Raw genomic sequence first — 21,830 nt, forward strand, 5'->3', positions numbered from 1 at the left:
CAGAAAGACCACTGTGCTTTCCATTATACATGAAATTTGCCATTTAGTGTGTGTCCACGAAAACTGTGTTAACCGTGTCACGGTCTGAAACCCCCTCCATAAATCAGTAATGGTTTGGTCTTAGGCCATACGAATAACATCACGTGATGTCATAACCTCTTTGGCAGGATATGGGAAGACTTTTTGGTAAGTTTTGAGCTCCATCCTTCTATAATTTAATCCATTCTTTTTCATGTTCTCATAGCGGGAAAATTGCCTGTCAACTGGAGAGGGAAGTCTTGTGTAAGGAGGGTGACTAAATTCAAATCAGACGTTACAGGGATTTATAATGAAAAATATGTCAGTCTGTATCACAGTGAATCATAAAATCCTACTTATGAAGCTCAACAATCACATTTTCTATATCAGTTTCACAGATTAATGACACCATTATTGTTAAGGGACATAAGCACTTTCAAACGTATGTTGTTTCAACTCTGTAGTATTTTTATATATGTTTGAAATTACATAGTATTTGTTCATAACCAGAGATGTATAGTAACGAAGTAAAAGTAACGAAGTACTGTACGGGTCATTCCACACCAAATCTCCGAATCATCCCGCACGACCATCTCAGATTTGGCAGAAAAAAATCAACGAGGTTCACAAACGTCCCAATAGGAAAAGTGCAAAATTATAGCTCTCAACTCCTCATAGTTTTGTCATTAAAAATGTTTTTGTCAGGTACCCCCCTGACTCGTTTAGAACAGAGTTCTCAGAGAGCCCACTTTCAGATTGCCGTATCCAAAAAACTGCTTTAAGTAGGTCCTTACAAATTTCAAGGGGTAACATTTGGAACATGTACAGCTCCAGGCCTTTTTATTAGAATACCATGAAAAAGTTGATTTATTTCCATAATTCCATCGATAATGTTAAACTGTCATGGATTGTAGATTCATGGCCCAGTTTTTTAACTATTCCAATCATTATTTTTTTTCTTTTTATATACGTTGGCCTTCCAGCTCAAAAAACCCATGAATTGGGGAATTCGCATTATTAGAATATTGTTATAAAATCACATTTTTCTTCATCAAAATTCGGGTCACATTAAATTAGTTGAAATTTGGTACTTTCTACATAACATGCAATGGTCAATACTTGGTTAGGACATTCTCTGTCTTCATAATGGCCATGATGCGTTTAACATTGAAGTCAATGGCAAAAACAGTGCATGGGAGTTATGGAAGCCCAGATATCCTTGATGCTTTGCTGTCAGCTGTTCTTGTTTGTTGACCTGGTTCCCCACACTTCCCTCTTCAATATACCCGAAGATTTCCATGCCACGTTTTGGTGTTAACTCACCAGTTTAATTCTAACTCAACAGAAATTAAACCCCATTCATTTTCAATGGGGTTTCATTTCTGGTTATTTAGAATTAAACTGGTGAGTAAGCGCCAAAACGTGGCATGGAAATCTACAGGGTATATTGAAGAGGGAAGTGTGGGGTATCAGGTCAGCAAACAAGAACAGCTGACAGCAAAGCATCAAGGATATCTGGGCTTCCATAACTCCCATGCACTGTTTTTGCCATTGACTTCAATGTTAAACGCATCATGGCCATTATGAAGACAGAGAATGTCCTAACCAAGTATTGACCATTGCATGTTATGTAGAAAGTACCAAATTTCAACTGATTTAATGTGACCCGAATTTTGATGAAGAAAAATGTGATTTTATAACAATATTCTAATAATGCGAATTCCCCAATTCATGGGTTTTTTGAGCTGGAAGGCCAACGTATATAAAAAGAAAAATAATAATGATTGGAATAGTTAAAAAACTGGGCCATGAATCTACAATCCATGACAGTTTAACATTATCGATGGAATTATGGAAATAAATCAACTTTTTCATGGTATTCTAATAAAAAGGCCTGGAGCTGTACTTATGAAATGTGGATTTTCACACATCCTCTTGTCATTTACCACCGTTTTCTGGGGGCTTAAAGTTGCTTGAAAAATTCTCACCTTTGAATTTGTGGGCATCTTTGAAGGACTGTGGTAAGCACAGTTTTAAAGACAGAGGTTTGATATGGACAATGTATGTTCCCAACCATTCTGTGCATGTTGTGTTGAAAGACTGATCTTCTGCGATGAACAGTTTAGAAGATATGAAGTCTTTAAAATGGAAAAACTGAAACTTGGTGCCATCTTTGCCATGTCATTAAAAAAAATGTCACGACTCACCACCATATTATCAACAGTTTTGGAAAGATTAGATGTCTGTTCTTAACATATCCAAAAACTGTGATGGTATTCTGCCTCATTTGGTCACAATGATTTTTCAAAAACCCACTGTTGGGTGACTTCCATAGCTCCTATGAAAAATTGATATTAGTGGCATCTTCACCATGTTATACAAAAGAAATGACAGAACTCACCACTATGACATTTACAGTTTTAGAAAGACTCAATGTCTGTTTTTAACATATCCAAAAACTGGGGTGGTGCTCTGTCTCATTTTTTAAGAATGGACTTGTGAAAACGGCTGTGTGACATCTGCAGCTTGCTGCTCTATTGAGGTGGGGCCCCTGCTCTGATCTTTGCAGGCTACATGGGGGCCCTATCTACCAGTATTTGCCATGAGGCCCTATGTGCAATTGTTCCGCCACTGTGAATGACTTGAGCAATTTGAGTCAGACATTTTTGATACAAGATATTTGACTTGAGCATTTACGACACACTCAATATAATACGGCAAAAAAAGTAAAAGTGGCTTTCGACAGAGTTTTTTGTCAGCTTTTTCTGTAACTACATTCCAGTAAATCAAAGGTTATAGACGTGTGTAAATTTCATCTTTAGGCACTGAAAACCAAATACCGGAATAAAGTGATGAAATGTTGAATCACTGAAACATCCCCATAGATCTTGAAACAAGTACATCCTGACTATCACCACATCTCAATGCTTTTTATTACAATTCATAACAATCTTTAATAACTTGTTTACCAACTTTGATGCAGTTCTGAGGTCTGTTGTGGATTATTTTGGACTGTTTATGAGATAATACCTTTTATCATGTGATTATTCTTTCTACATTTGATTTGTGTTTCACTCCATGTATACATGTATGTCCATTTGTGCAAACTTATCAGGATTTTTGTAGAACACCAAATATTATCACTTGCTTTGCTCAGCTCTGTGTCAGAGTTGGCCCTTGATGAGCATTCAGTCAGCATTGCGGTGGTGTAGCACCATGCTCAGGGTAGCTCAGTCATGGTGATTGGAGGGGCAGGACAGCTGTTTAGTCAGGTTACCTCCTTACGAACAGTCTCCTCCTTTTGTTTCACTGTTTTTTCTCTTCTCCATGATAATAAAAGTGTCCCACCCCAAAAAAAAACCATGACAAAGGTGACCTGTTCATAGAACTTGGCCCCGCCCCAGTCCTAACCATGACCGAGGAACCTAGCGCATTGTATTGGTTCATGGCAAAGATCTGTGTGTTTAATCATACGATATGCAACTTTGTCAACAGAGCAAAGTTACAGAAAAGGTGAGATATTTGAAATGTATCAATGTTAAATAGCACAATATCTTTGCAGCTAACAGAAATTTGCTATAAAATCAAATGCTGACGTAAAGTTTGGCAAACATCCTGTACCAAGACTATGTGTTAACAATGGTTCTTTTATTGAATTAATTCATCACTACTGCAATTCAAGTCTTACTTTACGGTATAATAGCAAAATGTTAACTCCGCAGTGTTGAGGTTAAACACATGGCCATAACCTTTAATTCACGAACATTTAGTTACCAAAAAAATGTGTTACCTAAAAGCTAAAAGAAAAAGAAAAATAATAATGGTATATAAATCACTCAACTGTTTCTTATTGTGTGCTTCAAAAATACTCAAGTCACATTTCTTGTATCAAAAATGCCCAAGTCAAACTGCCTGTCATTCACAGTGTCAGCCCAAATAGATTGGCACCCAAAAGTCTGCAAAGGTCATGATTATGGCCCCTACCACAAATTCAGGAGGGCCCTGGACAAATGCCCTGCTTGTCCCCCTATAGCTCCGCCCCTGGTAATTCATGTGACTTAGGCATTTTCACAGGAGCTGCTGATGTAACAGCAAAGGGTTTTTCAAGAGTCATTACAAGACATTGATGCAGAACACCATCCCAGTTTTTGGATATGTTACAAACAGACATCCTATCTTTCCAAAACTGTTCAGTTCATTGTGGTGATTGCTGTCATTGTTTTGGTATAGCATGGCAAAGTTGCCCCCCAATATCAGGTTTTCATAGGAGCAGTGGAAGTCACACAACAGTGGGTTTTTAAAAAATCATTGTGACCAAATGAGGCAGAATACCATCCCAGTTTTTGGATATGTTAATAACAGACATCTAATCTTTCCAAAACTGTTGATAATATGGTGGTGAGTCGTGACATTTTTTTTAAATAACGTGGCAAAGATGGCACCAAGTTTCAGTTTTTCCATTTTAAAGACTTCATATCTTCTTAACTGTTCATCGCAGAAGATCAGTCTTTCAACACAACATGCACAGAATGGTTGGGAACATACATTGTCCATATCAAACCTCTGTCTTTAAAACTGCACTTACCACAGTCCTTCAAAGATGCCCACAAATTCAAAGGTGAGATTTTTTCAAGCAACTTTAAGCCCCCAGAAAACGGTGGTAAATGACAAGAGGATGTGTGAAAATCCACATTTCACAAGTACATGTTCCAAATGTTACCCCTTGAAATTCATAAGGACCTACTTAAAGTAGTTTTTTAGATACAACACTCTGAAAGTGGGCTCTCTGAGAAGTCTGTTCCAAACGAGTCAGGGGGGTACCATAGTTTTGTCATTTTTAATGACAAAACTATGAGGAGTTGAGAGCTATAATTTTGCACTTTTCCTATTGGGACGTTTGTGAACCTCCTTGATTTTTTTCTGCCAAATCTGAGATGGTCGTGCGGGATGATTCGGAGATTTGGCGTGGAATGACCCGTACTTAAAGGAACAGACCACCCTTTTTTGATTTTCACATATTTGCAGTATTTCCCAGCATTATTCGTGAATGTGCATATCATTTTCTTCTCAGTGTTTTCAGTTCTTAGATTCATTGGATCAGAATTATTAGCATAGCTTAGCATAATCACTGGAAGTAAATGGTATCTTTAGCATCAAGTCACAAGTGATCACTGGACAGAATTAAACTGCTGTTTTACACTCTTGTGAATTTTACATTAATTTAAAAATGGTTTATAAGTACATTTGAGGATGTTTTATTTTGTACCATAGACTTGCATTAGTATGCCTAATTTGGCTATACTCTTAAACGGGGCAATGCAAGCACATAGACGAAAATGATATGCACATTCATGAATAATGCATGGAAATACTGCACATATGTGAAAATCAAAAAAGGGTGGTCTGTTCCTTTAAGTACTAAACTGCAGTATCTGTACTTTTTTGAGTAATATTTTTTTCCTCATACTTGTACTTTTACTGCACTACATTTTTCTGATGAAATTAATACTTTTACTCCGATATATTTTTCATGTGCTGCTTTCGTTACTCGTTACTCGTTACTCGTTACTCGTTTCTATGCCCGAGCGCTAGATGGCTCTGTCATCACCAGATATGATGGAACGTGTTCACGGTCAGTGGGCGATGCAATGGTAGGGAAATAAAAGCAGATCGCATTCTCGCGCATGTCTTTTGGCGCGGTCAGTGACGCTCAGTTGGCATTGACACTGGCATGTTGGCAAGATGGATGAGGTAGACGAGGTATCGCCATCAACATCAACGACACCAACCACCTCACATTGCGGCGAGGAGGAGGAGGATGACGGCTGCCATCCCTGGCCCTATTTAGATTCAATGTTCTCCTTTTTTAGGGACAAAAAGAGAATTCATTTCATATGTTTTAAGCAGTAAAATGGAGGTTATGGATATAACCATGGTTCTATGAGTTCCGGATGACCGCCAGGCGGTGCTTTAGCACTGAATGATTCATTGCATGCTCATGCAGGTCGAGAGTTAATAACAAAATTGTCACTTGTGACCCGGGTGACGCGCATGCGCATTCCGTCCTACTCCGGAACTTAAGGCATGCGTGCCCCGGAAGTCCTCGCTTGGCAATCTTCTCGTCAGTATTCCGAGTGACAGCCAAGGCCTGGCGGTCATCCGGAACTCATACTCATAGCTTTAGCACTGGATGACTAGTACCAACATGGTCACGAGGAAGACCAACGCACCCAGTCTGAAGGCTTACGTAGAGCCCCGCAGCGTCGCCGTGGCCAGGGAGTTTCGAGTTGCCACGTTGATCCTGTAGAACCGGGCAAACGTACATGCTGACGTCCAAGATGCCGCAGCGCAGACATCGGGTAGCGGGACTCCCCTCAGGGCCGCCCATGACGTAGCCACACTCCGTGTGGAATGACCTCGAACTCCATGAGGTACCGCCCGGCCGCTGGACGTGTATGCATATGCAATGGCATCTACGATCCACTTCGACAACCTCTGCTTGGATAATGCCTGAGCCCGCCTACTCCCAGAGTGGCAGACAAACAGGCAATCGGACTGCCGAGACCCGGCAGTCGTTCTCACATAGCACTCCAAGGCCCGTACCGGGCAGAGCAGGGTATCAGTCAGCTCGTCGTCACCCACCTGGGTGGGAGAGCCGAAGGCCACCAGTCGGAGAGGGACGTTGACATAAGACGTCGGTAAGACCTTTGGCAGAAACGAGGGGTTGGGCCACAGGGTAACCCAAGAGCCCTCAGGGCCCCACTGCAGACATTCCCGGCTAACCGAGAGGGCATGCAACTCACCTACTCTCTTGGCTGAAGCCATTGCCAGGAGGAAGGCTGTCTTCAGAGAAAGCCACTTCAGCTCAGCGTCCTCGAGAGGCTCGAAGGGCGCTCTGCGTAATGCCTCCAGTACTAGGGGCAGATCCCACGGTGGTGTCGGGGCCCGGCGCGGCGGCCTCAGCCGTAGAGCCCCCTTCAGGAAGCGCTTGACCAGCGCATGCGAGCCCACTGTCAGGCCCTCCACCCTGGAGTGCATAGCCGATATCGCCGCCGTGTACACCCTGATGGTGGAAGGCGCGAGACCTCTGTCAAAGAGGGACTGCAGAAATGTAAGGATGGCTGGTACATTACAAGTCGTCGGCTCCAAGTCCCGTTCGCCGCACCATGCAACGAACAGGTCCCACCTGTTCCTGTACAAGGCATTGGTAGAGGGTGCGCGAGAGTGTGAGATGGTACGCGCAACCGCTGGATCACACACTGCTAGCATGGGGTCGGGCCCCTGAGAGGCCACACCCACAGTTGCAGGCAAGCCGGGTTCGGATGCCAGAGCTGACCGTCCAATTGAGAGAGGAGGTCCATCCGCCGGGGGAGGTGCCACGGCTCCCCGTCCAGCATGCTGTATAGCACTGGAAACCAAGGTCTCCCGGGCCACCGGGGAGCCACAAGGAGGGTCCGGTGGCCGTCTCTCCTGATCCGTTCCAGGGTGGGTAGTATGAGAGGGAGTGGCGGGTAAGCGTAAAGGAGTGTCCTCGGCCACATGTGAGCTAGCGCATCCTGGCCCAGTGGACCCACAGGCTGCCCGAGGGAGAACCACAGAGGGCAGTGAGTAGTTGCGAGTGAGGCGAAAAGGTCCACCTGCGCCAATCCGTACCTGTGCCATATGGCCTGTACCACTTCCGGGTGTAGCCTCCATTCGCCAGGAGGAGGTTGACCCCGGGACAGAAGATCGGCAGCAGAGTTCTGAACGCCGGGCAAGTACATCGCCCTCAGGCTCAGAAGACGCGGATAGGCCCAGGGAAGCAGCCGCTGCGTCAGCCTCAGGGAGGACCGGGACCTCGTCCCCCCTTGGTGGTTGATGTGGTGCACCACCGATGTATTGTCCGACCGTACCAAGACATGTCTCCCCGCAAGCCAGGGTAGGAAATGCTTGAGGGCCATCATGACCGCCAGTAGTTCGAGGTCGTTGATGTGCAGCAGTTGTTGTTGAGGGCTCCATAAGCCGCGAGCAGTCCTGCACTGCCATACTGCACCCCAGCCGGCCAGAGAAGCGTCTGTGGTCAGTACCTCTCTGCGGTGTACAATGAGGCCCATGGGCACCCCGTGAGTCAGGCGGGAGCGCCCCCTCCACGGACGAAGGCAGAGAATGCAGCCGGAGGAAACTTTGATCCGCCTGTGGCGGTGGTGCTGGGGGTGCAAGCCTAGAGCGTTCACCCACACACACGCCTCAGTAAGAGCAGGCCTAGAGGGACAATGCGGGACGCCGCAGTGAGCATACCAAGCAACACTTGAAAGGAGTGAAGTGTGTGGGACGTGCCCCTGCGGAATTGGCTCACCTTTTGGACGATGGCGTCGACTCGTAGGTCGGATGGGCGTGCAGTCATCCGCCGGGAGTCCAACCGGATGCCAAGGAAGACAGTCTCCTGCGCCGGTGTCAGTGAGCTCTTCTTGAGGTTCACGGAGATGCCCAGTGCCGCGACGTGGGCAAGCAGTCTGGTCGAATCCTGGAGCGCCTGCTCCCTGGTGTCCGAGCGGAGGAGCCAGTCGTCCAGGTATGGAAATACCCGCAGCCCGCTGCTTTGAAGCGGGGCGAGCGCAGCTGCCACAACTCTGGTGAACACCCTGGGTGCTAGGGAAATGCCGAACGGCTGGACTTTGAATTGATAGGCCCGTCCCTCGAAGGCAAATCGCAGGAACTGTCGATGCCGAGGCGCAATGGGCACGTGGAAGTATGCGTCGGTCAGGTCCACGGAGGTGAACCAGTCGCCCTCCCGTACGCTGGACAGCACATCGTCTGTGCGCAGCATACGGAACCTCAAGGTCTTGAGATGTCTGTTGAGGGGCCGCAGGTCTAGAATGGGGCGAAGCCCGCCCCCTTTCTTCGGGATAATAAAGTAAGTGGAATAATACCCACTGTCTTGTGAGGACGGCCCGAGTTCTTCTATCGTCCCCTTGAGTAGGAGGGTCTGGACCTCCTGGCGTAGGGCCAGGGCCGTGATGTAGAGTTCTCAACGGGTCGGGTCAGCCCGACAAACCCGACGGGCCCTTTGGGTTCGGGCCGGGTTCGGGTCGAAAATATAAGCATATGGCTCGGGTCGGTTCGGTCCGCGGGCTCAATCTTTTCCGCCCAGTGAAAAAAAAATCAGTTCTGCTGTTTACCGTGAATCATGGCGAATTTCCCCTTGATGGGTCAGTAAAGCTATCTATCTAAATATATGTAGGCCTGCGTAACGAAGGTCTGGCAGGCTGCTGCATGCAACCTTGCGCGCAGTGCTTAATTTGTAAATCACAAGGTACCAGAACGCAAAACAAACATCACATCACAGCGATGATGAGTTGGAAAGAGGTCCCGGAACGCACAGAAAAACTACATTGGCTACAATTACGCAAACTAATAAAAACGGGAAAAAAGTTCTTAGATGCAATTTTAACGATATTGAGTCCCATGTCAGCTCATGGAACCATAGCCTACTTTTGTTTCTTAATATAAGGGCCGGTTGGCAATCCAATGACTATTTTAAACACCAGCCATAGCATATTAAATGCTGTAATGACAACAACCAATATTTTTAGTTTGATCGCTAACTTTATTGCTTAGTAGTCTCAGCAAATGCAGTGCATGGAAATTATGTTTTCCCCATGAGGTAAAACGAAACCGAAGTGGTCTTCTACATACTAGAAAGGACAGTGGCTTTCCAATTAGGTTATCCTTTCCCCGTATTCACACAACGTTGGCATATGCGTATTAAACGTTAAATCCACGCTTTGTTGGCGACTTTGTTGCATATAATTTGGCTAATCCGCATGTGCTGTTGCGATATGCCACTTCACTATTTAAATGGCTCGTGCACCGATGGTAAGCGAGCGGCAGCGAAGGTGCCGGTAGACTTGGCTTTTCACACTGACTGTCTGCTCGCGCTGCGGTCTGGTTGAAAATCCCCTCAGCAAATGTTTTATTTGGAGCGTGTAGGCCCTGTTTGAATGAAATATCACCTTGTCTTTGCTGTTTTCGTGCTCAAATTGACTTGTAACCAACTGTCGGGTCTTGGGAGGGCAGGAAACACGCGCACACACATGCGGAGCGCTCGCCAGCCGAGGAAGATCTCATCCTCTCACCTAGGCTATCTGTCTTTTTTGCTACATGGCTGATCAATGCACCAACCGTAGCCCAGGTGACACTAGAAATTAGTATGTCCAAAACCTTGTGTGCCGACCAAAATTTTATGAAACTTTTAAACAATGTTTGGCACAGCCAGGCTTTCCATCTCATCCACGCATATGAACAAACAAGGAGGGAGGGGCAACTTCACGTAGCCTACATTTAATCATAATCAGATACACGGGGTGGAAATGTAATGTACTAGAAGTCAAAACAAAAGGTGGATAGATTGTTGTTGCCGTGAAGAGGCTATTGAAATCGCGCTGTGGATGATTCTGCTTAAATAGCAAGAAGTTTCCCCATTTCATATATGTTTCTATTGTGGAATATATAGGCTATTTTCACTAGGTTTTTAAGTGGGTTATGCAATTTACTGCACATAAGTGCCCTTAAAGACCCACCACAACCCGTCATTCTCCATAGGATAACGTGGGGAAACTCGACCCCCGACTTCGGGCCTCGGGCCGGGTTCGGTTAGATAATTCTAGTGATGTGTCGGGTAGCATCGGGCTCGGGCTTTAAAAGCCATGGGCCGGGTAGGGTCGGGTTGACATTTTCAGGCCCGTTGAGAACTCTACCGTGATGTCCCGGACCCCGGTCACCCGTACCCCCCGGAACTTCGGCGGTCGGGACCCGAACTGGATGCTGTAACCCCGGGAGACAACAGACAACACCCAAGGGTCGGATGTTGTCGCTTCCCAGTGTGCCAGTTGGCGACTGGTGAAGCGACCGACCGCCGGGAGGGGGCAGTCACTGGCGCCGGCCCCGCCTACCGCCACCCCTAGGGGGGCGCGGGCTAGGCGAGTTCCCCCAGGAGGACCGCTGGACCGCCGTCGGCTGACGAAATCTGTCACGTGGCGATCGACGGGGCTGTGGGGCAGGAGGAGGTCTCTGGGGAGGCTGGCGTCCAGCGGAGGCAGGTCTCCGTCCTCGAGCGGGGAGCCGATGGAGGCTCGCAAATTGCTGCCTGGCCTGGGTGACTTGCACACCACGTTGCAGCGCGTCCTGGGCAGCAGGTCCAAACAGGTGTCCCGGGACCACAGGTAGTGAGCGGAGGGCCCTCCTATTAGGCTCCGCCAGTGGGGACTGTGCCAGCCAAACTTGTCGCCGTGCCAAGGTCATGTTGGACATGGCCCTGCCCTGCTCCCGCGTCATGTAGGCGAACGCCTGTAGTGCAGCATCCGAGAGGTCGAGGATTGCCTGGTCAACTTCAGCCGTCTGGAGGGACTGGGACAAGGCCAACAGGACGTGGGACATCGAATTGCCAATGCGGGCCGCGCGCGCGGCCGCGTCATATCCCCGGCAAAGGTAGCCGTCCGTGATGCGGCACTGTGGCAGGGGGCAGCGGGCGTCCGGCCTCAGAGCGTCTTCTGGAGAGACGATCATGGCGGCTAGCGCCGGGTCGACCCCCGGCATGGCATCAAGGCCAAGTGCTGCGGCACCTTGCATGCTGGCCAACGCCCGGTCGTCAGAGGTCCTGTGCGCATAGCGTCTCGGGTCCGCCCAGCAACGTTGTAGTTCGTCCACGTAGGGGGCGGACGGGGGCACAACAAGACCCGCAGGGGTGGCGGGCAGTTGGAAAAACGCACTCCTGGAGGCCGGCTCCGCCGCCGGGACATCAAGCCCCAACTGGGCCAGGGCCATCTTCAGGGCAGGTCTCACCACCGACCCCTGAGCTCTCACAGAGCTCCTCGTGGAGCTACGGCCAGAGACAGGGTCCTCGTCGCCTTCACCACCGGTGCTGGCCGACCGACCGTGCCACGCATCGACCACCGTCAGGCTCTCCGAAGCTCTGGTCGAGATGACATCCTCATCATGGACCGGCTCCATCGGGGACAGCTCCGGCGGGACCGCCGGAAGTGCAGCCTCAGCAGCAGACGCCGCGGTGGCTGACGCCGTTGTAGTCGGAGCCTCAAGCCGCTGCTGGAGCAGGGCCTTGAGTTCCTCCAGCTCGGAGGCCATCTTGTCCATCCGCTGAGCGACCATATCCACCTTGGCGACCTTCACCGGAGCCTGGAGGGAAGGCTCGTGTGTGCGTCGCTTCTGAGGGCCGCCATGCCAGGCAGGCTGCCGCGCTCTCTCCACCCGGGCAATCCTGTCTCTCCGGGTGGGCACACTCAGACACATGCAGTGCGTACAAGCCAGTTCAGTAAGTCCCTGTCGCAGGTGGTCGAGGCCAAGGCAGTCAGGACAGTGCTCGTGCCTGTCCCCAGGGTCGAGCGGGGCACGACAGTCCACACAGATCATGAACATAACTGCAGGAGTAGCTGCCGTAGGGGCGCAGACACCCACAGGCACTGGAAAGGTTTACTTTAGGGGCGAAACCACCCTCTGTAAACGACAAAAAAAGCCAGTAACTGCCGTAGAGGCGGAAACACCCTCGGTCAGAGACGGCAGTAAAACACAGGAAAACAGTACAAACTACCGTAGAGGCGGAAACACTCTCGGTCAGAGACTGCAGTAAACTCAGGAAATTAGCATAAACTGCCGTAGAGGCGGAAACACCCTCGGTCAGAGACTGCAGTAAAACTCAGGAAATTAGCATAAACTGCCGTAGAGGCGGAAGCACCCTCGGTCAGAGACTGCAGCAAAACTCAGGAAATTTGCATAAACTGCCGTAGAGGCGGAAACACCCTCGGTCAGAGACTGCAGTAAAACTCAGGAAAGTAACATAAACTGCCGTAGAGGCGGAAACACCCTCGGTCAGAGGCTGCAGTAAAACGCAGGAAAACAGTACACACTGCCGTAGAGGCGCAAACACCCTCGGTCAGAGACTGCCGTAAGACGCAGGAAAATATAGTATAAACTGCCGTGGAGGCGTACACACCCCCGGTCAGAAATACATAGAATGCCCAGTTAAATACCAGTGTGAAATTCTATTTGTCAAGAACAAAAGCGACACTGAAGGAGTGGAAACACGGTAAGGGGTAGTAGTCAAACTGTCGAGGAGGCGGAAACACCCCTGGACAGCAACAATGAATCAAAACGGAGCGGGAACACTCTCAAGTATCAATAACTACCGTGGAGGAGGAAACACCCCCGGTCAGAAATAATCAGAAACAAATCACCGGCACGTAGGCGCAAACATTATCGGCCAGGAAAATCTTACTCTTCAAAAGTAGGGAGGCGACACTGGGAAGTCGCGGACAGCATCCAAAAAAGGGCCAAACTTATGTAATAGGAAGCCGAGGGGCGAAAAACACCCACAGTCCACAATACAGACAACGCGTAACAGTCGAAAGATAACAGCAGTGTAACACAAGAAAGTTATAAACAGAAAGCAGTACTAGCCGAAGCGGCGGAAACGCCACCGGCGTCCGTGGGTAGCCCACGGCGAAATCACCCACGGCCAAACAAACCCAGAATACGACTGTTACCGAGCGTGAAAATATAACACAAGGCGTTTTAAACACAAAATACAAACGATCGCTACAGGCTAACAGGCGAATGCACCCACGCCAGAGCAGAACGCCGCATCACATTAGCTACAATGCTAACAATAGCGAGGCGCCGTCAGGTGTGAACACCTGTGAGACGCGCAGCTGGAAATCCTTCGTAAGGCGAGAGCAAGAAAACGCCCGCAGGCATCAGTACTCACCAATGTCGAAGGTCAAAATTGCATTCACAGTCTAAAGGAGGGCGAATAATACCGCAGCTCCCTGTAAAAACATAAGACTGGTAATCGGAACGCAAACTCTCATCAAACCCGATACATACATGTATCGCACGAGAAGATGCGATAAGGCGCATGCCTTAAGTTCCGTAGTAGGACGGATTGCGCATGCGCGTCACCCGGGTCACAAGTGACAATTTTGTTATTAACTCTCGACCTGCATGAGCATGCGATGAATCATTCAGTGCTAAAGCACCGCCTGGAGGTCAGTAGGAACGAAATAGAACTACCGCCCTACGTTTTCTTAAAAACTGAACTTGTGTTACAAAGCTGTTTTAATAACAAACCATAATGGTATTTGCACTTCATAAGACACTTATTGCACAGAGCTCTAATAAACCAAATGGTATTCAAACTTTTGACTGACTCCCCCCCCCCCCCCCCCTTTTTTTTTTTAATGCAGTACTTTTACTTCTACTTCTACTTTTTACTCAAGTAGCAAAACTTGCAATACTTCTACTTGCTTTACTTAAGTACAACATATTTTGAATACTTTTGTCCTTCTACTTGAGTAAGGTAAGGAAAGGTTACTTTTGACTTTTACTCAAGTCATTTGACAAGATGATACTGGTACTTCTACTCCACTACTTTTCTCCAGTACTTTATACATCTCTGTTCATAACACTGTTGACAAAATAATCAAGCAAACAGCCCCGCCGACAGGGGGGGACAAAAGGGCTTTTTGTCCCGGGCCCTGGGATAGGGGGCCCAGAACTGGGCCCTCATTAAGTTTGTGATTAATGGTTCTAATTAATTTCAAAATAAGATGGTTTTTCAGAGAGGGAGATTGCGCTATATTTACATTAAATAAATTATGCAGATATTTTGCCTTTCCTGCCCTTAAAAAGGATCAAGAACCCCCACCTCCCCCACCCCCAGTGCACAAATGGTTTGGTCGGTCATTACGAGAAAGAAAAAAACGGCTTCAACTTAACGCGGCTCGTGCCAATTTGCCAAGGTGTCTGAAGAAGCAGTCGTTCACCAGGAGGGCAGAAAATGAAGGATTGGAGAAAAATAGATCAAGACACCAGAAGCCCCAGGATTTCAGTAAAAAGTTCTTCAGATGATGCAGGTACTAACAATAGCAGAGAACACTAACAGAGCAAAAGTTTCCCTTCATAAACAGACGCCCTGCACTGCAGCATTCATGTTTAAAACATGATCAGTCACACAGTCGCATCATTCTATAACCACAACTTAGTAAAATTGTGTTTCAAATCTGACCATCTGTGACCTTAGCTAGGAATATGCACATTAGCCCCAATCGTAACATGGTGAGAAGTTGCGTCGCGCGCAAGGAGAGGGCAAGGGAGAACTTTTAAAACTGCGCTATACAACGCTATTTCGCTTAGCGCGTATAAATCCCGCTTAGCGCAAATGCTAACACTTTATCAACCTGTTAACTTTGTGGGAGAAACAGACATCCGTTTTGCATATACATTTCTGCAACTTGACTTGTTCCTGTGTTTGGCTATTCCTGGTGTGGGAAGGCTGACGTCTTGGTGTGCTGGTGGTGACAGTGAACTAGAGCTGATTCAGTCAGGCACGTTCTGATGTGCAAGCCCTCAAATTGCTAAAGTAAATTACACGTACACTTGTGTTATTAATGATGTGAATCCTATTTATTTTGTTTCATTTCTAAATAAATGTTGGCAAAAATGCATGGATAATTGGATGGATAGATCATTTACTATGGAATTATTGTACTGTATGCGTCATTGATTTGTGAGGCTACTTTGATAATGTCGTTTCTTTTATAATGGGTAGGCCTTATGATGTATAGCATATCACGTGAGAGTGGTGCTTCATGCTAAAAGTGTAGTCTGGCCACCTGGTCTCTCTTGGGAAAAAATGGTCGTTCGGTGGTTGTTTTTTTTTTTTTGTGATCGGGGTGGGGGTGGGTGGGGGTAGGAGGAAGGGGGGCCCATTGATATTTTTTTGTCCCGGGCCCAGCCAAACCTGTCAGCGGCCCTGCAAGCAAATGTTTGCTTTCATTAGAGTATTTATCAAATGATTTAAGATTAAGCTTGGCAATTTGTGTGTTTGGAAACTTAAATATATACAGTACACTATGTAAACATCTAGGTCATTAATTTGAAAAAAAAAAAACCCTGATAATTGACATTTTGCGTTTTGCGTAGAATGACCCACATGCACACACGAATTTGCGATAAGTTACACTGGAGTTGCCCTACCTATTATCAATGCACTCAAATAGGCTATGTGTTGAATATTTTGGAAATGTAGGGAAAACGGTCATTGTTGTTTAACTGTTGAGGAGACAGCACTGCTGGGTAAAATAAAATGCATTGCAATTCTACAGAAATGCATAAAATGATGTTTATGTGTACCAAAAGGACCATAGTAACAGCATCTTTAAAAAAAACAAAAAACAAAAAACAATCAACATTCGACCAGTGGAGGGCTGTAATATTCACTGAAAAACTTAACCACTATAGTAGTACACAGTAGCCACTCTGGCAGTACACAGGGCCTTTAGCAGCACATTACGACCTGGACTGCGTTTCCCAAAAACTCTTCAGTAGTACTTAAGCCTAAGTAGTACTTAAGTATGAGGGGCCACCTAGGCAATACATCAGAAATAGGTATCATATCATCACAAGTTTATATATAGGTATACTCTATTTTACCTCGCACATGTACTTAGCACAAGGATTTTAATTGCGTGTACAAGGAACAATATTGTATGTACGCCTATTAAATTATTGTATGCATAAAAGTTTTGTGATGTGATATAATGCCTAGGTGGCCCCTCATAGGCCTACTTAAGTACTACTTAGGCTTAAGTAATACATAAGAGTTTTTGGGAAACACAGCCCTGGTCATTAGGCATTCTGGTAACAGCTCAGGGGCATGTCTTACTGGTTTAAAAATATATAGGCTATTATAAACCACTAGCCAACTCACCACACAGTTGTGCCAAGATCTCAGCATTACTTCCAAAACAGCTTAACAACACCTGACTCTTCTGCAATATCAAACACATAAACCTGCAATTAATAAACAAACATGCAGCGTATGTGTAATAAGCTGGGCCTACACTAGCGCTGCAGTTAAAGGATAGTTCCGGCGTAAAATGAAAGTTTCACCATGGCTTTCCCATGCCACATAATGTATCTAATGATGAGCCATTCCGGGCAATGCCGCGCCGTTATGGAGTTAGCTTATTTTAAGCTTTTTGGTGAAAAACGCAGCCAACGCATCACGGCGGGGCCAATTATAAACCTATTCTTTTCTGATGTTTCCCCGCTATAAACAACTTCAAAAACGCTACACACTTCATCACAAAGGTCTCGTCAATCAAACCGAGGCACAGAGAATGTCATCGGACCACACAATCTTTCACTGGCCAGTGTTTTCAGAGGTGTCTCACTGTTGCAACTCTCTGACCCGGATGCAGGCTACTCAATCAGGTGGCTAGGTAGGCTAAACATGGTCCGCGGTTCTTACACCGGCTGCGTCCGTAAAATGAAAATCTGGAACCCCGACCGTTTTCACCGACTGCCACTGTCTAAACCAGCCATATTACGGGAATGGCTAATAGCATTAGAAGTGGACGAAACTGGCGTAAAAACCCGGAGGGATCGCTACTACCGTGTGTGCAGGCAGCAGATTTGAAGAGTTGCATGGAGAGTACAGGTAGGCAGACTACTCTTACAAAGTAATTGCAACACGGTATAATATAACATGGATTCAGCTTTGTAATAACACACCACTGGTGGTGTACTTACATCTGTAAGAGTACTTCTAGTACGACTTTATAAATTCCTCCAGCCCTCCTCCGTTGCGTAATGGTCCTTCTGGCCTCGCGCGCCCTGGCATCCGGGTCAGAGAGTTGCAACAGTGAGACACCTCTGAAAACACTGGCCAGTGAAAGATTGTGTGGTCCGATGACATTCTCTGTGCCTCGGTTTGATTGACGAGACCTTTGTGATGAAGTGTGTAGCGTTTTTGAAGTTGTTTATAGCGGGGAAACATCAGAAAAGAATAGGTTTATAATTGGCCCCGCCGTGATGCGTTGGCTGCGTTTTTCACCAAAAAGCTTAAAATAAGCTAACTCCATAACGGCGCGGCATTGCCCGGAATGGCTCATCATTAGATACATTATGTGGCATGGGAAAGCCATGGTGAAACTTTCATTTTACGCCGGAACTATCCTTTAAGGCCTACCCATGTGAGCGCGCGCAAACTAGTGTAGAATGGCGTATATTAGGCCTATTGGGCAAAATGTCATTCTATCTATAGTAGTGAACTATCGTGCGTGTGTTGATGTGACAGCGCTGCTTCGTAAAGAAACACAACAATTCGGCCTTAATCCTCGGAACACTTAAAGAAATGACCAGCGATGTATGCCTATAGGTAGTTTACCGAAAGCGCAATGGTAGCAACAGCGCCTTGAAACCAAGTGGCTTGGCGGAGAATTCGGAAATCCATGCCTCGTCCCTTCAGTATACTAACGTCATCAAGCAGACATAGGCCTATCGCTTGCTTTTAAACTTGATTTGAAAATGACCTAGGGAATATAAGAAGCCATGTGCATGCCATGCCCTTGGGCTACGTGTAAACTATTAAGTCACAGTTCTATCGGAATAAAAGTAGGCTGTAGGCAACCCCCCGTGCACCAGACGGTTTACGTTTCGCCAAAAAGTGGTTAACTGGGCGCCTTTGTGTAGAGAACAGGTGGTAACAGGTGTATAAGAAACCCAAATGATTGTTTACATACCAAATCTGACATCAACAAACGGTACAGCCGCTGCACTGCTGTGCGCAAGTCAACCTAACTTTCGATTCCAACTCGTTCCTTGTTCATTGCGTCATCATAACAGTCGACCTCCCCCTCGTTGGCCAAATAAGACATGTGACATGTCAATGCAACAAATACATACTAGGTTTTATCTCCCAACTCCTTTTGCAGTTTAACTGTTCCACAGGCCAAACATTTTTGTCCCTCATTAACATTGTTTAATTTGAATGTGAAAATCACAAGATAAAAGACAATAGGCTATGTAGGCCTATGTAGGCCTACAGTAAGGCTTTGTAAGGCCTAGTTTTTATTTGATTTCCTCTCTCGGTTTCTTTCTTTCCCCTAAATTTATGTTTAAAAAAAGTAGCCTATTGTCCCCCATGATCTCTATCAGCTTGGCACCAGATTGAGCCCGGTAGGTGGGAGAAGTGAAATAGTGAAATGCTGCATGCAATCCTGCATGAATCCCTTTCATTAGATTGCTTTATTGTGCATGTCATAGGCTCTATCAGTCTAATTTAACTCAATACTCAGGCCTAATTCCAGAGTAATTCAGTTAAAGGGACACTGTGCAGGAAATGGTCACAAAAGGTACTACAACTATGCTGCTCATTGAAACTGATTTGATACTTACATGAAAGTTTACTAAGTAATTAACAAATATTTTCTAGTATGGTCCAAGTAGAGTCATTTTTGCAGCTAAAAATGCTATTTTTGGAAATTCAAAATGGCGGACCATGGAGAAGATCCCCCTTTTCATGTATGAAAAGTGCAAGTTTTCCAGTCATAATGAATACTTAGAATTTGACGGTGGTGGTAAGTATTCATGAAAAATTTAACATTAGTGAATGGGCAGCATGAATTCTGGAAATAAACAACTAAAATCTCACACAGTATCCCTTTAAGTAGGATACTTGGCTCAAAATGTAGCCTACTGAATAATTAAAAAATAGGCTACTGCTGATCTTAAAAACTCTTTAAAATTGTAGTCTACTCATAAAAGCTTGTTAGTTACAATACTTGAGTTAATGTTAGTATTTTCCACCCCTGACTATATGTATTCTGTCTTTTATATAGCAGCCCATTCTCTCCACAATCCCTCCTCTATACATGGGTTCTACATTTTGTTTATAACCTGACTGTGCGAACCTAGTGCGCACAACTCAACCTCTGATTGTTGGAAACCGCTGTCTGTCAAAAAAATAGCTCACGTGGTTGGCTGCCATTGTCTTGCCCCTCCTCATAACATCGAGTTGATAAACACTGAGAACCCATGTAGAGGTTTCCTCTGACCCGTTTGAGAGCCACTGCCATAACACATCTGTTGCAGAGCTATGCGTGTGCAGCCTGACTGAACATGTGGTTTTGGACACGTCCCCTTTAATTGATTTGTACAGGTAGATAGATTATTTTCCACACACATCAGCGGTTCTAACGATTTGGGTGACCAAGACGAAATATAGACACATGGGGCCTTTTTGAACCACTGTTGCTGATATTTACCATGCATGGCAGGCATGTGCCATAAAGGGGAATGCAGTGGTGCATTTGCATCCCCACTTTTGGGATCCCTAAATGAGGGATGTCTTATTATTATTTTTTTTACCTCAGACAAATGAGTGGAGTGTAGCAGCAGTAACATTCTTAAGAAATGACGAATGAAGAAAAAAATGCACCACCACTTTAAAACTCGTTCCGGCACCCTTGATGACCGGGCTGGCTGTTGGCGCCCCCTATAGGGCGGGTTTGACGGGGCCCTAGGCCTAGGCTGCCTATTGGTTAAACTGGCTCTGTCCACACACAGGCTCCTCTGAATACTGTATGTGTGAACATTCAATGTCAATTGTCAATGTCAATATTCCTGATGGTTACCAGTGGTGTTTAGCCCATATCACAGAGCCTCTGTTATATGTCATGGGTGAGCGGTTAGGGCGTCAGACTTGCATCCCAGAGGTTGCCGGTACGACTCCCGACCCGCCAGGTTGGTGGGCGGAGGAATCAACCAGTGTTCTCCCCCATCCTCCTCCATGACTGAGGTACCCTAAGCATGGTACCGTCCCACCGCACTGCTCCCCATGGGACGCCACTGAGGGCTGCCCCCTTGCACGGGTGAGGCATAAATGCAATTTCGTTGTGTGCAGTGTGCAGTGTTCACTTGTGTGCTGTGGAGTGCTGTGTCACAATGACAATGGGAGTTGGAGTTTCCCAATGGGCTTTCACTTTCACTTTCACTTTTTTTATATCCTTTATCAGTAAAATGGGAATGACCAAGTCTTAATTGGTTACTTAAGCCTCTCTACATTGCTGTAGCAGCGTCGTTATGATGTACAAACCCCAACTCCGATGAAGTTGGGACGTTTGGTAAACAGTGAATAAAATCAAAATGCTATCATTTTCAAAACATTCAATCTATTCATTAGATGGAGAATAGTGAAAAGACAACATATTAAGTGTTAAAACCGAGAAAAAATATTGTTTTGGGGGACATATGTACTCATTTCTAATTTGATAAATCCAACACGTCTCAAAAGAGTTGGGATGGGGATCAGTGAAATTTAGTAAACATCCAAATAAGATAAAACAACAAAGAAGAACATTTCAAAATGAATTGTACTGACGGACAATATAGGTGTCCAGGTATAAGATCATCACAGAGAGGCTGAGTCACTCAGAATTAAAGATGCAAAGGGAATAATTACCATAGTTATTACATACATTTTTGAATTCCCTTTGATTTACCACGATTGAGTGTATATAAGACATATTTTTGTTAATAAAATCATTGTATAGGTTCATGACATCATGAAATATATATTGACTGTAGTCTCACTCTAGCACTCCAGGAATTAGAGCTATTGAAAATTGACCATATTAAGAATGCTTAATGCATGAAAATGATACAGGGGTGTAACATTCTCCTAAGCACCTGAGCTCACTTGAAATAGACCCAGAAGACATGGGAAACTGTCCTTTGCTTACAGAAGTCAGCAGAAGTTGTAGAAGTCCATTCTTTTTGACAATAATAGAGCATTGCACATCCTGTGCTACAGTGAAAATGGACCATCCAACTTGTGTTAGTGCTAGCTTCAAAAGTCAGCCTCCATGATGGCATGCGGGTGCAGTAGTGCATTGGTTAAGATGTTCTCACTCATCTGTAAAGTTAAATACAGTGCTGAATGGTATAAATGGGTTTTAAACAGCATGAAAAGCCACTCA

The 21,830-nt window shown here is 45.9% G+C and overlaps 1 protein-coding gene across 7 annotated transcripts in view; it reads right to left on the reverse strand.

Moving 5' to 3' along the window:
• LOC134453237 (NACHT, LRR and PYD domains-containing protein 3-like) overlaps positions 1-18,682 on the reverse strand; it is a 33,997-nt gene extending 15,315 nt beyond the window's left edge. For 4 of the 7 annotated variants that reach the window (XM_063204138.1, XM_063204115.1, XM_063204130.1 and 1 more), the window contains exons 1-2: positions 18,594-18,682; positions 16,778-16,838 (exon numbers count right to left, since the gene is read on the reverse strand). The gene's annotated coding sequence lies outside the window, so the exon portion shown is untranslated. The remainder of the gene's footprint in view (positions 1-16,777; positions 16,839-18,593) is intronic. The other 3 variants (XM_063204146.1, XM_063204105.1, XM_063204124.1) reach the window with 2 other exon arrangements.
• Between the last annotated feature and the right edge of the window lie 3,148 nt (positions 18,683-21,830).

Source organism: Engraulis encrasicolus, chromosome 1 (assembly GCF_034702125.1).
Source record: "Engraulis encrasicolus isolate BLACKSEA-1 chromosome 1, IST_EnEncr_1.0, whole genome shotgun sequence".
NCBI classification, from domain to species: domain Eukaryota; kingdom Metazoa; phylum Chordata; class Actinopteri; order Clupeiformes; family Engraulidae; genus Engraulis; species Engraulis encrasicolus.